The following is a 12,628-nucleotide window of genomic DNA, read 5'->3' as shown; positions in this document are numbered from 1 at the left end:
CCAAAGCTAATCCCTGCTCTGAACATACAAAAGTAAAAACAATAGGTAAAAGCATACACACGCTACAACACTCTATGGGAATCCCACTATCCCACAATAACAATAGTATAAACAAAGGTAATGGTGGTGCGACCCACCATCAGTGAGTGGAGTGTAAAATAAGGACTCACGCTTGTAGGGTTAAAAGAATATTCTTTGAAGTCAAAACGACTGACTCCGATCTATGTCGCTTAGGGTGATATAGGAATTACACAACCATCTATATCTGGAATGTGGATATCTGCAATGGATAAAAGCCTTCATAGAGCAGTACAGCAATGATATTTAGCAGCATAAACATACTATATTACTTGTACGTCAACTGCAATGTCCTATGCACTGACTAAAATAATAGACCAGGAAGGAGAAGTAGGTATACCCTACCTATATGGATTTCAGGAAGGCATTTGAAACTGACCCTCATACAAGACTTATAAATAAACTGCATTGTTTTGGTTTGGATGTTAAAATAGTTGATGGATAATGGTGTATATTCAGTGGAAGATCTTGTTACTTGCATACTTCAAGGATCAATATTAATATAATAACAATTTATACCCAATATCTGCTTGTCAAGATATAAAAGTAACAATACAAGAATTATTTCACATTATTTTCATAGAATTATAACAGTTAATTTACCACAGTACAATGTAAATCTGATGCTACCATGAAAAGCCATACATTTATGAAGCTGTTATACCGCTCATTTAACAAATCATTTAGAAAGGTATGCAAAATATAATTATCAACAAAGTGACAGTGTTTATATATCGTACAGTTTAAAATTTGTTGGTATATGTTTTTAAAGAAAGATATCCAGGGAGACAGCAGTTAGCCCAGTGAAATATATGGGATATGTCATATTACATATTTAATTGTTCTGCAGTGGTGTATTTAGGGCTACCTGCATGCAGATATTTAAAGAGCTCCACACACCAATTTAAAAATCATGAGATATTTTATACAATCGGATTAATCAATGAGCTTAAAATGTTTTAATTGCCTGTGATATTTTATTGCAGTGCGCATGTAAACTTTTTGTAGTGCAATCACTAAAGTTTGCTGCCTCATCTGAAATACACACAGTCAAACATTGTAAAATAAAACACTCACTCACACATAGTCTAGTAATGTACACTACCACCACCTACACGCACAGGGTACACTTACACCCCCACACATTTTACACACATTATAACACTGTACTCTGACAAACACATACTCATTCTACCACTAAACATTGACCCTCCCACACACACTCATTCTAACACTGTACAGTGACACAGTCTAACCTTGTACACTGACACACACTCATTCTTGATACCCCACACTGTGTAATACTGTACACGTGTAAATATAAATATATACACAAACCTTCCCCGCTACACACGGGTTGAGAAGCCTTTCTTCAGAGCAGCTTTTATGAGCTGCTACGCTTCTACTGACCAGTCCCATAACATCACTTTATGTGACCCTGGCGAGTCCTACCTCTGTAAGCAATTCAAATGGTTAAATGGGTGTCTGGGTACTGAACAGTCCTGCATGCACCCCCTGATTTAGATGACCCAGACAGCCACCTGGGCCTGCCTGGGATTAAGACTGGTCCACCTCCTAGAGAAAGTCCCACTGTGTGTCAGCTGCATTGAGGAAATACTGAGTTTTCACAGGGCAAGTCAATTGTGTGTCTGGACATGGTAGTGTGTGAGTGTACATGTCTTGGTATGTTAGTATGGGTGTGTCTGGGTATGTCAGGGTGTGTGTTTGGGTATGTTACAGTGTATGTCTTAGTATGTTACAGTCTGTGTATGTTACAGTGTGTGTCTGGGTATGTTACAGTGTGTGTCTGGGTATGTTACAGTGTGTGTCTGGGTATGTTAGTGTGTGTGTCTAGGTATGTTAGTGTGTGTGTCTGGGTATGTTAGTGTGTGTGTCTGGGTATGTTAATGTCTGTGCTTGGGAATGTTAGTGTGTGTCTATGTTAGCATGTTAATGTGTGTGTGCTAGTGTGTGTGTAGGTATGTTAGTGTGTGCCCGGATATGTCAGTGTGTGTGTGTGGATGTAAGTGTGTGTGTGATTATGTTAGTGTGTGTCCAAGTAAGCTTGTGTCTGTGTGAGTATGTTAGTGTGTGTGTGTGGGTATGTTAATGTGTATCTGGATATGTTAGTGTGTGTGTCTGGATGCTAGAGTCTGGATGTGTGTGATAGTGTGAATGACCCTCCGAGGATCAGGCTCTGTATCTACCACTGCCTGGACCTGGTTGTGTGAGTGTCTGTGCACATTTGTCTGGGTATGTGTTAATGTGGTGTCTGGCTGTGTGTGCTAGTGTGAGTGCCCATCCTGAGATCAGGCTATTGATCCACAAAGCGTTGCTCATTCCCGTTAGTAGAAAACTATTGCATTTCCGGTGATCAATTTTCTTCTTGCCATTCAAGGACACCACATCAAATAATGGTCTGTTTTTCACAGCAGAGCCATTTCTTGAACTTGAGAAAAAGGCTAAAGGGTAAAAGAAATTCTCAGTGTTATCTATAAATTCAATAAACAAGGGTTTATATTATAAAACAATAATACATTGAATTTAAATCAATATGTTATTTTAATTAGTTATTGCTTGCTAAATAGCTAATGTAAATTACTGAATAGCATAATCCTATTTCTGTTGTTTGTAATATGGAAAAAGTGAAGGAAATGTTCCTGTTTGTAACATTAAAATTACATGGTTTAAAAGAAATTGTTAACAGATGAATGTATGTTGTATTATATATCACTATATAGCTGTATAAAAGAAAATATGGTGTGTCAAAAGATTTATGTTTTTAGTAGAATGAACAGTAAGACCTGAAATATTCTAAAAATAATGTTAACAGAATATTTTAATATTCTTGAGATGGATTTACTACATTTTTGCAAGCTTATACAGTTCTTGTTTTAGTATTCCTTGGAAGTCCTTCTAGAGCAAAGTAAACTGAAATGCTGGCAAAAAGATGAATATATCCATTATTAATACATATTAATAATTCTTAGTCTAAACACAATGACTAATCCTCATTTCAGAGAAATGCAAATCTGGTTTCTGAAATACTGTGTTAACAAGCCATTTGTCAGTAACGAATTGAGTCTAATATAAAATATAGAACAAACATTTGCAGCTTCACCAGACAAATAGGATGATTGAAGGTGATTGAGCTGGAAAAGAATGTGAAATGGAAAATAATGTATGACTGAAAGCTAGCTGCCACATTATAAGTCCATTGCAGTCTAGAAAACATTGTGTTTTTATTTGAATAAAGGTACAAATAGAAAGTGAATAAAACTTTAAATATTAGTTATTTGCTGAATTTTCTATTATGTTTTCCTAATAGTTACATATATATTTACTGTTTTCAAGTTGTGTAAATCTTGACACAAGTTTTTAGAAGTGGTATCTATTTAATGGACCAGCATTCTGATACCAAATCCTATTAAGCATTGTATAGGCCTCTGCCTCTCAAATGTTTCTTTTATATTTAAACCCCACCCTATTGGCTCTAACCACAATGGTTAATTATTTAGCCAACTTTACTTATACCTGCATGATCTCCACATTGCCCTCAATTAGATGGTAAGCTCACTAGAGCAGGGCCCTCTTCTCACTTTCTACTATTATGTCTTAACCTCTTTGTTACATAGGACGTACTATTACACCCTTGGAAACAAGCCCTAGGTGACCAAGGACGTAATAAGGAGATCAGGGTGTCATTAGACAGTCTGAGGTTTCCCCTGTCAGCAGGAGCTAGCATTGCTAGCTTCCTGTTCAATGATCCGATTACTTCCGAATAGCAGAGAATCTTGCTAGTCTTAGCTTACTGTTTTGGGCATTCTCTGGTGTGTTGTAAGTGCTGACACTGCTGGAAACAACATTCAGAGTAAAAAGGTTACCAGGGGTCTGTCCATACCCTCCTGAAAAACCTGAAGACAGGTACTACAAACAGTGATGCAGGGCAATGCTTACTGACCACTCTGTGACCTGTAACAGTGGTGATCAAAATGAAAAGAGGCAGAAACAGTGTTCCTCCCTCTTAAAAAATTGTTAAAAAATAAATAATTAAAGACCCCAGTGATATTACTATGACACAATAAGGGGTACGGTCGAGCTCCAAGAGAGATCCCTGATGTCAAATGTATCTCTAATCACAAAAATATAAATAAATACACAAATAAATAAGATAATAAAGAAATGAAATAATTTCAAATTAAAAAGTGTAAAATAGGTGCTCAAACACCTCATGCCCCTCCCAGTATAAATATAGATAAAAAAAAAACTTTCTTGGCTTCAATCCAAAATAAATAATAAAACAATAGTGTAGAATATAAGGGAGCATTTTACTCCCTTATAAAATTTAAACACCCATGAATGTGGGGAATTATTTTACTCAGGGGATGTTGTTGAATATAAACCAGGCTTTTTGTATAAGTTGACCCAATTTGCAGAAAATAAAATTGCAAGAATTAGATTTTTTTTTATGTTACAATAAATGGCAGTCTATAGAACATGTTAATACAAAGTAATATCTGTCCTTGTAAAAAACAAAATATACCGTAATTTGTGTGGATATACTAATCAATGTGGTTGAACAAGGATATGCAAAAAATTACAAAAATGCTCCATTTACTTATGGAGTAAACCCCTGTGTCATGAAGGGGTTAACATTTGTTAATATTATTGTTGATTGTAAATTGTCTGTTAAATATGATCACTGTCATCTACTGTAACACTGCCAGGAGACAAGGAGGCAATTATAACCCTCTAGGTTAACAGAAGGTCTAGAGAACCCTGCCAGTAACAAGATAAAGACAAGATAAGTAAATATTCCTCACTAGTAAAACTCTTCCATAAGACAATTCATTATAGCATATATCCTCCCATCCTATATAGTATGTGTTCCTCTCAAACTTATGAAGTCTCCCCTACCCCCCTTAAACATTTGTAGCCTATTTATATGTTTAAGTTAAGAGGGTATTTTATTAAAATACAATTTTCTTATGGGCTTAGTTATAGCATATCTTTCAAACTTTTGGCAGTTTAGAATAAAAGCTAAAACTGAATATGAGAGACGCAAAATATACTGGAAACACCAGTTCTCATTTAGCATTGTTAAATTTTAATGGTGTTTACTAATTTTTGTCCTGTAAAACATTCTGCTTTATGCTCTAAAGGGTTCATTATGTCAAATCAACTTATTCATGGATCATCTCAGCAGGGTGCTTTTTATGATCAGTATATAAAATCCCAATTCAGTAAAATACGAGAAAATATTATATGCATTTATATTTCTACTAGATTGTGATTGTCTTTTACAAATAAAAAAATACAAATAGGGCAGTATATTGGACCTAAAACCAGGTTACACTTAAACCTTAAGGAGATATAGGATCAATAACAGGGATCTTTGAATCATAGCTTGATGTCAACTGATATAACAATAGGAGTTATTAACTAATTCAATTTATACATCAGTGCAAAAATAAAATATCTTCAGTGTTTTCAAAGATTTTGGAATAAGCATGTTAGTAGACATGTAACTTGAACTATAAATAAAAACATAAAAAAATAGGGTCTTAACGATGTAAAAAAAAAACATTACTTTCGTACAAACTCTGGAATTATTTTTTTATTAAACCTAGCACTACACACACATGAAAAAATGAAATATGTTTGCAGACGGCTAAAATATAAAGGTCAGAGCATATACTAGCATGCAGCTTTTATATTCAGTTAAAAAGTGAGATTATCTCTCCCTTGTGGCTCTAGTGCAGTATATGTCACTTTCTACTGACAAATCAAATTCAAGGTATATTATAGGGATCTTGAAATAGCCTAAATACTGAAAATGTATTTTTAGAGAAATATGATAAGCTGTAATATGTTCCCTTTGGTTCTCTGTCATGAGGAATCTTTGAAGCTCAAATCGTGTTCATATTTCTTCTGGTCTTTCACGGCCACCTTTAATTCAGGTTCAATTATATTTTCTTATAGATGATTCTATTGAAGGTCATCAAAAACATCCCTCAATGCCAAGAGGCTTTAAGGTCTGATGTGCAGTCTGTTAAATGTATAACTAGTAAGAATAAGGTTTCTGGTAAAGAAGCAGTAAATCCAACATAGAGAGTGATATCACATAGAAGACAGTGCTTCAGAGAGATGGAAAAGGCATTGAAGAAGTCAAGGGCATTAATTTCACTCACGTATGGATTGCATGGGCATTCCTTCCTAAAATATCTGTGGAAATTTTTTGAAACCCAAGCACCTCTATCAATAAGAGACACAAGATTACAAATTTACTGACAATTTCTGTTTAAGTGCATGGCTTTTTAAATGTATATATGTACTATAGAACTATATTATACTATATTGTGTTTTTTTGCCCTTTCTGTTTTTTATATGTACATTCATAATGAGTTGTACATTTGGAATTTATAAGGTGCCATTTCTTTTTTTAACACTTAGGTGTAAGAAGCGCACTATCCTAAATTGATTTAATTTATTTGTCTTAATTTCTGGTTGAGACAACAATATAGAGGTTGCAGCTGGTGTGGTGAGAGGCGCAGTGCACACAACACTAAATATTTTTGCAAAATGTATATATTTTGGCACAGACATTTGTTTTGGCACACGAATTTGTAATCACAGGTCAATAACCCTATAATTTATTCTACCTCAGGTACACTTTCTGTTTCTTTTCTTTTAAGCATGTTGAGTACATAGTCTTATTATTGTTATATAAAATATTATATGTACATTATTTTTTTTTACATTACATGATTAAGATAATAATAATAATCGGGGTGGGATTGTGTAACACAGAGTAAACTACCCCCCATATATCTTAATTCTACTGATTATGAATATATCAATATTTGAGATAAGTTTATGCAATAAGTGTAGTGGCATAGACTAGTGTCATATCATTTGATGTGAATTTAATAGTCTCAAAACAGGATCCAACCATAAAGATCTGTGGGCGTTACAATAAAAGTAAAAATCAAAAGTTAAAACATCATCAGTGATATTACAAGACACGGTAGAGCACGAGTATGTCAGTAGTCCCTTTCCAAAACACACAATAGTATAGACAAATGATTTTCTCTATTTTGTCATATCCCAGCACTACAACCAGCCCATTTACGCTAAAGACATGCAATTCATAGTGTAAATGGGCTGGTGAGATCTCTTTTGCAAGGGGCCCATTGCGTATGAAACTCTGAACAAATGTGTGAATTTTATCATTTTTTTAAATCATCAAGTTTTCTTATTTTTATGTTTTACTCATAAAAAACATGTCTTACATTTATAAATATGGTTTCAAAAGAAAGAGGGAAAATATGCTTCAACAGAGACATTGTAAAAACATGAAAATGTATTGGACCTGTTGTGTAAAATAGCACTGGTCCTGAAGGCCTGAATGCCCTGCCCCCCCATGGTACTCACACACACACACACTAACCCACACATATATACTTACACCACATACTCTAACACCGTAGTATAACACAGACACGGCAAGATTAAGAGGCCCACTGTGTTGCTTTTCTTTCTGATTGTCAATATAAATGTTGCATGGTAGTAGCAGCAGTACCAGCAGTCTTAGCAGTACATCATGCACATTTCTTACAAGAATTCTTGCAAAGCATAATGTAGCACTTTGTTTTGCCCACTTCTACTGTTAACGTTTAATTGCTTAACATGCTAAATAACTCAATTAATAAGTACATTAATTGACAAACAGTGATCACAACTTGGAAGTAGTTTTATTAAATTAATCTAGCTATACTAAAAACTGTGATGGCAACCGTTCTTTTTATATTTTCCCAGACATACATACTAAATAATAAAGCCCACTGTACCGCAGACACAGAGAATGGGATAATTATCACAAATCAAAAGTGTTTGGGGTATAAACTGTTTTACTTGAGAGTACCAAGCAACCCAGAGTGAGAGTACAAAGGATTTTTACCTTGACTGCCTTTTCAGCTGTAGCTCTAGAAATACTGACATACAATTGTCCATGACTAAATACAGGGTCAAATATATTCCAGACTTACTTAACCTCTTTGTGACAATGGCTGATTTTATTTTTTGTACCCTTTGTGACAATGCCGTTAATTTCCTTCTTGCTCATTTACTGAACCTACACAAGTTACATATTGTTTTTCTCAGGAGAATAAGCATGCCCCCAACTGTCCCGATTTATGCAGGACAGTCCCGATTTTGGGTCTCTGTCCTGCCGTCCAGGGCAGGGCCGGGCTGACCCACCGGGATACCGCCGGCACCTAATGAAATTAAAGGGGCTGGTGTGCATGTACCGCGCCGCCCAATGGCCGTGCCTCAGTTTTTCATCCCACCCATTTTAAGAGGAAATAAAAAAAACAAAATTTCTCAATTATAGCTTTTATTAAATATGAAAAAATAGTTTACATGAATTAATAAAGAAATAAAAGTTTCTTATAACAATATCGTGAAGAATAATGTTCCACTGAATAAAATTGAACTTTTTCATCTAAAAATGTTTGCAGTAGCAAATGTTTTGATTCCAAAATCAAAGGGCAGTGTACATGTATATGTGTGTGTGTAAGGGCAGTGTATATGTGTGCGTAAGGGCAGTATACAAGTATATGTGGGTGTTTAAGGGCAATGTACAAGTATGTGTGTGTGTATAAGGGCAGTGTACATGTATGTCTGTGTATGTAAAGGCAGTGTACGTGTATATGTGTGTAAGGGCAGTGTACGTGTCTATATTTTTCTTTAAGGGCAGTGTACGTGTATATGTGTGTGTAAGGGCAGTGTACGTGTATATGTGTGTGTAAGGGCAGTATATGTGTATATGTGTGTGTAAGGGCAGTGTACGTGTATGTGTGTATGTGTGTGTGTAAGGGCAGTGTATGTGTATATGTGTGTGCAAAGGCAGTGTATGTGTATATGTGTGTAAGGGCAGTGTACGTGTCTATATTTTTCTTTAAGGGCAGTGTACGTGTATATGTGTGTGTAAGGGCAGTGTACGTGTATATGTGTGTGTAAGGGCAGTATATGTGTATATGTGTGTGTAAGGGCAGTGTACGTGTGTGTGTGTGTGTGTGTGTGTGTGTAAGGGCAGTGTATGTGTATATGTGTGTGCAAAGGCAGTGTATGTGTATATGTGTGTTTTTGGGCAGGTGTGTGTAAAGGCAGTGTGTAGGAGTCCTGGGAGGGAGGCTGACATTACCCTTTTTTAATGAAAAAAAATATCTGCTGCTGTGGACTACTCTTCCAATGATGCTCAGCCAGCATTATGGTGAACACCTGGCTGGCTGAGAATCATAGGAATTTTAGTTCACAACTAGCATCTGCAGCTTGCTGCACTTCCCATGACGCTCAGCCAGCATCATGGAAGTAGTATGTCTGGCTAAGCCTTATGGAAATTCAATTCAATGTGTTGGTTATTTTTAATATGAATGACAAAATAAATCGTGTTTTAAGTGGCGATGCAAGCGTGACATTTTAAAGTGCAATTGCTTGTATTGGTGAGTTCCGCGAGATTCAAAAAAAAGTGTCCCTTATTCACATTTTGAAATGATGGGAGGTATGAAGAAGGGCGTCTTTAGAAGTAATTTTTTTGATATCATATAATTTGCTATAAAAAAATAAACTAAACCATATATGTTTGAAGACTAGACACTCCAGGGTATTTCAAATGGTGGTATTTTAACTCTTTCCATGCACACATTTTACCACCAGCCTTTGTCAAAGTGTGAAGTAATATTTTTTGTGTGTTTTTTCCACACACATTCTATTTTAGTTATGGATTCACCACTCCTGGTATATGTCACTGTCAAACTAAACACCCCAATATGTGTTCAGAAACATCTCCTGGGTACAGGGATACCCCTCATGCATGGGTTTGGGAGGTAAAAGGCCACCTTTTTCGATGTGTGCTTTTTTGGGGGGAATTTTGACATCTGGTCCGTCTGTGCGTGTGTCCTATTTTTGGGATATCTTTGACCCCGGCCCATTTGATAAACCCATCGAATCATAAGTTATAATTTTTTTTTTAAACTAGATACCCTATGGACATTTAAAACAGGGGCATACCTAGAGTATTTGGCACCTGGGGCAGATCCTGTATGTGGCATTCACAGGGGTTTTTGGTACCTCCGGGAGCAATTTAGCAATTTTTGCGGTATGTTGGTTCAGCGATTATTCTCTTTTCCTACGAATAGTGTACCCATGTAAACTATATATTGTTTTTTCAAGGAGAGATAGAGCTTTCTTTTGATACCGTAGTTAGATGATTAGCTGAAAATTTAGGATGAGAAATTTAGTAAAAACCAGCGACAATTTTTAAAAATGGGATGTAAGGGTTTTTTTCTTTTTTTTATTATTATTATCTTTTTATATATATTTTAATTTTGTTATTTTATTTTTTGTATTTTTTATATATATATTTTTTTTTAAAATGGTTAGAGGTCCTCTTAGGGACCTCTTGAACATGTTATTAATGCCAGTGATGTCACAATGACATCACTTAGCTCACTTTTGGTCTTTTTTAATTATTATTTATTGTATTATTTTAGTGATTTTTTTTTAAAGTCATTAACCATTTTTGTTTTCTTCATTTGGTTTTTCAGCATGGGAGAAGAGTGAGAAACATGGTTTCTCACTCTCCTCCCTGCAATCCCCCTGCACACTGTGATCTCTACGCAAGTCCCCACTGACTTACATACAGATCACAGTGTCTGTGCCTCATTGGAGAAATTGGATATCCCTTTAGGGGATATCCTGTCCTCCAATGACCTTCCGGGTTGTGTCACTGGAATGTCCAGCGATGCTGGCTTCTGCTGTCAGGGGGGGAGTCCATTCTGTCAAGCGACAGCCTGAACTCCTGTGTAGCGGCATGGATGTGTCCCTACCAATGCAAGAAGGACAGGATGTACCGGTATGTCCATAGGGGATTCTTAGGATGCGTTTTTTGGACGTACCAGTACGTCCATAGGGGGCTGAAGGGGTTAACACTGTATAGCTTTTATAATTAGGCAAACATTTACATGGGTACAGCATAACTGTTATCATTACATACTGAAGCAGACATTGACGGGGGTACAGCATAACACCTATCGCTATATACTGAGACAGACATTGACGGTGGTACAGCATAACTGCTATCATTATATACTGAGGCAAACATTAACGGTAGTACTGCATAACTGCTATCATTAAATACTCAGGCAAACATTGACGGTGGTACAGCATAACTGTTATCATTATATACTGAGGCAAACATTGACGTTGGTATAGGATTACTGTTATCATTATATACTCAGGCATACACTGATGGTGGTACAGCATAACACATATCACTATATACTGAAGAAAACATTGACGGGGGTACAGCATAACACCTATCAGTTTATACTGAGGCAAACATTGACGGGGTACAGCATAACACCTATCATAACACCTATCACTATATACTGACGGTGGTACAGCATAACACCTATACACTATATACTGAGGCTAACATTGACGGTGGTATAGGATTACTGTTATCATTATATAGTGAGACAGACATTGACAGTGGTACAGGATAACTGTTATCATTATATACTGAGGCAAACATTGACATGGGTACAGCCTAACACCTTTCACTGTATACTGAGGCTCACATTGACGGTGGTACAGCATAAACCCTATCACTTACATTGAGCCAGACATTGACAATAATGCAGCATAACCCCTATCACTATATACTAAGCCAAACATTCATGTGGTGTAGGCCAACAACTTCATTGTCTGGCTTAGTATATAGCAGAGATGCACCAAAATGAAAATTCTGGACCAAAACCGAAAATGCAGCATTCACTTGGCTGAAACCGAAGATGCCCCCCCACATGTTTAAAAATAAAAAAAAAACACTTTTATTATAAGTAACACACCAAAATTAGACAAAAAAATTACAACAATATATATATATATATATATATATAATTGTTAACAGCAATCACACTCCTATCATGACCAGGTTCTAGCATGTACTGGCTGACTGGGCATGATAGGAGAGTGATTATTTTTAAGTAAGTCCTAAGGTATTTTAAATCAGGTGTCCGTCCATTGCAGCAACATCGTTTGGGAGAAGAAAGTAAGGCTTGTCAATTGTCCCCAATGGGATTTTTTCCCTGTACAAGGTCTCTCTGGGATGCCAGCAGTGATGAAGTCCCTGCCCCTTCCCTGGATCTGCCATGCATTATCCACACCTTCCTTGCATCCATCTCAAGTTGCTTACTTAGTTACCTGAGTCAGTCTTATTATAAAGATAACACCCAGGGCAAGACAAAATATATTGCTTTCAACTGTGCCTTAAACAGTGCTATATTTTAAGCACAAACATTACTGACAGTAATTCATGTAAAATGTCAATAAACTCATACAGACCTTTATTGCTCATATGCCATATAATACGGTTATTTTTTTAAATAATATCATAAATATGATTTAATTGTTTACAAATACATGTTATCTATATGCTATTACAATAGAGAAGTGGAAAACTAGTAATAACAATACAATTTATAAT

This window comes from Spea bombifrons, chromosome 1 (genome assembly GCF_027358695.1).
Source record: "Spea bombifrons isolate aSpeBom1 chromosome 1, aSpeBom1.2.pri, whole genome shotgun sequence".
NCBI lineage: Eukaryota > Metazoa > Chordata > Amphibia > Anura > Pelobatidae > Spea > Spea bombifrons.
This window is presented reverse-complemented; position numbering follows the sequence as displayed.